General features: G+C 34.6%; 1 protein-coding gene across 3 annotated transcripts in view; it reads left to right on the forward strand.

Annotated features, from left to right (window-relative positions):
• The window catches only part of LOC106473700 (SCY1-like protein 2), a 263864-nt gene that overhangs the window by 155542 nt on the left and 101469 nt on the right, over positions 1-6853 (forward strand). The gene's annotated exons all lie outside the window — the stretch shown is intronic.

The following is a 6853-nucleotide window of genomic DNA, read 5'->3' on the forward strand; positions in this document are numbered from 1 at the left end:
GGACGCAAGCACAGATAGTCCATTATGTCCTGATGAGGACAAAACCTTGTCGAAACGTTGTACATTTGCTGTCATGTTAAACTTGTATTAAAGTTTTTCTTCATTACCCATTTAAGCCGTCTCCAGCCATTATAAAGATGGGCTGTATTGTTTTCGCTCTCCCGTAACATCAGATGAGCTAGAATATCAAACACAAAGTGACATTCTGTATGCAACATATATTGATTGATATTTCGGAAGTTTTCTATGTTGTTAAAAAACGTCATTTTAGACATTTTATTGAGAAACATGTTGATACTTGTGATTAGCGAAAATTTCTGAGCCACTTTAGTTTATGTTTTTAAAGTATCACAAACAATTGTATTTTATCCTATGCAAGAATCTGTACCGAAAGTAAGAAATCCCATCTAATAAAATTAATTAATTGGATTAATTCGAATTATCTAGCAGTAAAAAAACAAACAACAAAACCCACATTAGACGGTATGATATGATTTAATATAGTATTTAATTTAGTATTTGTTTATTGAATTTCACGTAAAACTACTCGAAGGTAATTTGTGCTGACTGTTCCTAATTTTGAAATGATTTAGTAGAGGGAAGGCAGCTCGTCAACATTACACACCGCCAAAACTTAGGCAACTCTAATAAAATAGTAGTCACTCTTATAATGTACCCTCAACCTTTAGAAACGGGGCGCAAACCATAGAACCTCTCAAATTCAAACTCCAGTACCCTAACTATGCACTATAAATCAGTTAACTCTAGAATACTCTTGGGTTACATGGATCATCGTTTTTTTTAATACGTTTTTTAAATTATGTATGCACACAAATGTTTGTGGATTTGTGGCTTATTTATTACACGGTCCCTAATAGTATCTTGGTTACATAGAAAAATTATTTCAATATTGTGATTGATTCCATTAAATACTGAAGGTGCCCCTAAGTATTCTGCATACAAAATGAGACTTTCACTGAATTAGTGTTATAACAAATAAAAATATTAAGTTACTCAATATGATGAAATACGCCGAACACTTCCGATAATAAATGGTAAAGAAATCAGTCAATAATTTTACGTGAAAGGAACTAAATTATTAATTTAGAATATTTGTAACCCTAGCGAACATGTACTTAATGACATATATATATATTGTGAACACTACCTCTAGGCTGACAAATGTAATTTCCGTGGCTTTCTTGTAACGTAATTGATCGACCGACGAGATAGTGCCAACATAATACAACACTGAATACGTACGTACACTGGGAACTAATGGGAGGAGCCTATTCCCAGGCGAGAACTGTCATTAGGATATCTATAAACGGTAGAAATTAAGTGGGTTTTAATATTTTCTGCCCAATGATTTCGAAATGGCTCTCTGATATGAAGAGTATTGTCGTTTGTTACTGGGAATTTTGAACAGCTTGTTTTATGTAGAAGGTAACACGACTCATTAATATGTGTTCCGGCCTCTAGGTTGCCAGCTTATTACATCTTTTACACCATTTGCAACAGAAGGGTGGTGAAGCTATCACTAACACACTTGTTGCAAAGCTGGAAGTCTATCAGTCCTTCTCGAAAACTTTCACTTTCTCAGGCTTTCAAGATCATAAGTTAATGGCAATATAAGCAAGAGGGAACCCTCAATAGCCGCGGTACTTGAAATTAATGTATGAGACCTTTATTTCCTTTTTATTAGCTATATTTTTGTGCGCCAAGGATACCAAGCGTGGGGCGCGCATACACTCGATTGGATTTTATTACTCATCAGGATCTCTACTAGCCTACCCTCAAATTGAAATTCTTTTAGGCGTGATCAAATACATAAACTGAAACGGTTTGACCTCCTGAGTCCAAAACTGTAATAGATGACGGAGCTAGGAGCTAAACGTTTGTACTTGAAAAAACAAAACAAAAAAATTGAGATCTATTCTATGAGCTGCTATACCGCGACTAAAATTAATTGTCTTTACGTCAAGCTAATCCAGAACGTCGATAAGTTCTGTATAATATTATCTTTCACATACTCCATTTTGTCGTGTTACATGTTAAAAACTATTTTTACATGCAGTTATGGTCAGAAACAATTTTGATTACCAATATTCTAATATTTCAAAATACAGTATACAACGAAATAGCAGATTATTGTTAAATAAACTGACATTAGAAAAATACAGTTTTCAACATTTCAACGCAACAGATATTTTAGAGGTTGAGTATAATTTATCAATGTTGAATTGAGTGTTCTAACCTTTTTTCATCATACTGCTTTTAAAATGATCTATGAGTAATTTTTCAGGTTATCTAAAATTTCTTAACCAGATCTATCGGGAATCAATGGTAGCTACTGGTGATAGAAAAAATAAACGATCTGATAATAGAGGAGTAGGGTTCGTAATTTATTCGAAATTGAACTTTATTTTCAATTAACAATTTATCCGCTAGGAGAAAGTAACTTAAAACATCCGTATTCGATATTTAAAAAGAAAAAGAAAAAATGGACTGTTTTTCTACTTGGACTTCTACCAACATTATCTTGTGAATCAAGTAAAATTATCTTATGATTAATAAGAAAAATCATTAACACGATGACGAATAAATCAATGTCTTAGTGCAGAGTTCTTAATGACATTCACTTTTCTGAATAAGGCTTACAAATAAAACACTTACTGATGATAACCACTTTCACGCATATTTACATTGTGTTTGGAGTAGTTTCAAACAACCACATTAAATACATTATTTCTAAAGCTAAGTTTAGAGTATTAATAGTGTAATAAATTATGTTGCAGATATTCATGGGTAATTTCTAGCTTCATGTCTATTCTAGGATCAGAACTTTATTGATCATGTGCTATAAGGTTTAGTGGGGGCTAGCTAGCCTGTTAGATGTATCGATCAAGGTTGGAAACAGTTATTGTAAATGCTGTTCGGTCTGTATTGCGAAAACTCAGATTTTCAGATACGAAGTTCGAAGTGCATTTAGTTAAGTTTGCAGGCGAATTTTTCCTTTATACAAGGTTCATAAATCTCAACTTTAAATAGTAGAAATGCAGAATCAATACTTACAGACCAGTCTGATAAGATATTGCAGCCTTAGTATTAACATGTAAATAAAGATATGTAAGCTGTGTTATTTCTAGGAGGTCTTCTTTTAGAAACGATTTTTAAAACAGTGTTAACAGAAAAAAAAACGATCTTAGTGTGTTTACAGTTGCATATTTTTAAAGGTTGTTAAGTTATAAGCATACAGTACTCTGATACATATAATACCAATAAACTTTAGTTGTGTAAGTTAAAAAAATATGCTAGATAACTTTAAATACAATTTTTATCAGACTTTTCTATTAAAATAAATAAACTAACAATAACACTGTTTTGTAATTTTGGGGATGATTTAACAAGACAATAAAGACATAAAGACAATGAAAAACTAATGTTTTTATTATTCTATAATTCGCTATTATGGTAAAGGTGTTCAAAACACACGGCGATATGTCTGCGGAGTTATAATGCTAAAAACCGAATATCGATACCCCTGGTGGGTAGAGCACAGATAGCCCATTGTGTAGCTTTTTGCTTTACTACAAACAAACAAACAAATAGTACTCTGGCTAGGTGTGACATCTATATTAGAATATCAAAACAATTTTACATTAGAAAAGACAGACCTGATCATTTTTAACCGCAGTATATATATATATATATATATATACATTTCTTTCAGAAACGCTGTTCAGATTACATCAAAAACGGTTTGGTTAACTTTATATATGATATCAATGTACACAAAACTCCTAAACTTGCATTTATTGTTCATGGCTTGTATATCTTTACATAATCTAGAACTACTGCTTAAAAGAAACTCTCGACACCATACAACTTTCACTAACACTGAATAACATGCAGTTTTTTTTTTTTAGATTGCACGTTTTTTAATATGTACAGTATTTGTGTTTGTATTTAGTTTTGATTAAGTTATCGTTATTGCAGCAATGTACTTTAGTTATTTACTTGGGATGTAATTCTTTTATTTTGCTTTAGATACTTAAGATGGAAACTGTAGAATTCCGAAACGATTATCTGTGTCCCCTTCTGTTATAAATACTGTTGTTTATCGAAGTATCGTTATCCTATTTATTGTGAAACTTCGTTTTCCTCCGAACACATCGATTACGTTTATTGTTTTTCAACTTTATCACTGGCATTTGGCTAATAAAAAGGGGATTTCCGTTCAGATTTCCGTGCTGAGCAGCACGTTTGGTTCATAAAATATGTTTTATTTAACTTTTATAACACCTTTTATGAAATGCTTATAGCTTGTAGTATTTAATAGTTTGTTTTTATTTACAGATAGGCCTTCACTTGTATTAGAGCAGAGGTTAATGAAAATATCTTGACTCATGAGCTACTGTATAGCAATTATGCTTTTTTTCTCAAACATTCTAAGTCACATTTTCCTTCAGAAATACAGACTTCCTGAAAATAAAAAAAATTGAGTAAGTTCAAAGAGTATTTTCTCGCCCCCCTTTTTTGGATAATTTATATCGACGCTTCTTTGGCATATTTGTTATTTAGCTGTATGATCAGCAAACAATTATATTTTAACGTTTATGAGCTTGTTTCTTAAACAATTTAAAATGCAACATATAACTTACCAAACGGTTCTTTTGTTCTGATCGATAAAATAAACGTCCTAAGCTTAATAAATAAACGCATTTTAACTGTTCATTCGCAAATATATATGTATGTGGACTATTAGAATGATTAGTTTGAGAGTTTTAAGACCATAAAACTAAGTAACCGACTTGTCACTAAACTCTCTGCATCTTGTGTATTTATTTTTTGATTAAGCAAGGTTAGGGCGCTTAAATAGCAATTTGAGGGTCGCGGGTTGGAATCCCCGTCACCAAGCATTCAGCTGTGAGGGCGTTATAATGTTACGGTCAATCACATTATTGCTAAAAGAGTAGCCCAAGAGTTGGCTATGGGTGGTGTTGACTAGCTGCCTTCTCTCTAGTCTTTCACTACTAAATTAGGGAAGGCTAGCGCAGATAGCCTCGTGTAACTTTGCTCGAAATACAAAACAAACCAATTCTTAAACATGTCACTGTCCCTCATGTCCTACTTCATGTTCAAAAAACGTTGCGGTTCTAATAGTACTTTGATAAAGTTTGAATAAAACTTCTTTTCCAAACAGATTATCTTGTTGAAACGGCTTGGCAAGGACAGGTGGTTAGGGTGCTCGACTCGCAATCTGTGGGTCGCTGGTTCGAATCCTTGTTCCATCAAACATCCTCGTCCTTTCAGCCGTGGGACCGTTATAATGTTACGATCAATCCCACTATTCGTTGGTAAAAGAGTAGCACAAGAGTTGGCGATGACTAGTTGCCTTCCCTCTAGTCGCTCACTGCTAAATTAGGGATGGTTAGCGCAGATAGCCCTCTTGTAACGAACTTCCAAACAAACCAAATCATTATTTTGTTGAAATACAGATACCCATTGTTTACTTGTTTTTTTATAGCTTTATTATTGCAGATATATGTGGGCCTGTCACGATAACCAAATATATTAAATTTTCAGAAAGAGAATTGCTGGTAAAGAATTCCTTTCCTTCCTGGTATGATCATTCGATTAAGTTCTGTCCTGTTGAAATTTCCTGTTGTTGTGATTTGTGTCTAATCTTTTCATGACAACCAAGCAATAACATTGGATAGTGTTTTATATATATATACAGCGTGGTCACAAGTAAATAAACACCACCTTTTCAGAAAAAAATGAAAATTTTCAGTTATATTACCATGAATTGATATATTTATAATTTAATTAATATCTAGTAGATTTTCCTTTCGCTTCGTGGAGTTCGTTGATCCTTTGGGCCATCGTGAGAATCATCTCGTCAATTTTAGATTGTGAGACTTTCGCCCATTCTTGCTTCAAAACTTGGAGTAGATCGCTCTTCGAAGTTGTTTTTTGTTGTTGTTGTTTCTTGACTTGCCGGTCGAGTATGGCCCAGAGGTTTTCGATGGGGTTCATGTCAGGAGATTGGTTCGGCCAGGGCAACTTCTGGATACCATTTTCTTCCTGCCACTTTTGGGTGTTTCTAGCAGTGTGACACAGTGCTTCATCTTCCTGGAACAATGTTGTGTTCTTGTCCACGAAATCCGAGGAATAAAGTGGCAAGAGTCCTTCCTCCAATATTTCGACGTATTTCGCAAAATTTATGTTGCTAACGCACTCCACTAAGCTCGATCTCCCACCAATCCAAACAGCTCCCCAAACCATCACGCTGAAACCACCATGCTTCACAGTTGGCTGCAATCTGTTGAGCCAAAACTCTTGGTGAGGCATTCTCCAGACCCATATCCTTCCACTGTCCGAACATTGAGCGAATCTTGATTCGTTTGAGAACAATACGGTCTTCCAAAAGTCCAGAGGCTTGGTCATCATATCACTTGCCCACTTCTTTTGTCTGACTATGTTGGCAGGTCTTAATAAGGGCTTCCGTCTAGCTGCTCTGCAATGATAGCCATTGAACAGATTTAGGCCTCATCCCACCAACTTTGGCCACTTTTACAGTCGTCAATCTGGGATCCATTTTGATGCTCTTCTTGACAGCCCTTTTTGTCCTCTTTGATGGACCAGGATGACCCGAACGCTGCTCAGTTGTTTCCTTGCCGTGTTTCCTGAACTGCACGATGATTCTGTTGACTGTCGAAAGTGGAATTCCCAAATTCTGCAAAACTTGCCGCTGACTTATTCCACCATCTGCTTAACCAACTATCCTTCTCTAACAAATCTGACAATTCGAGAGAACCTTGAGTTCTAGGCATGTGTAGCACAAGAT

The sequence above is a fragment of the Limulus polyphemus genome, unplaced genomic scaffold (genome assembly GCF_000517525.1).
Source record: "Limulus polyphemus unplaced genomic scaffold, Limulus_polyphemus-2.1.2 Scaffold133, whole genome shotgun sequence".
NCBI classification, from domain to species: domain Eukaryota; kingdom Metazoa; phylum Arthropoda; class Merostomata; order Xiphosura; family Limulidae; genus Limulus; species Limulus polyphemus.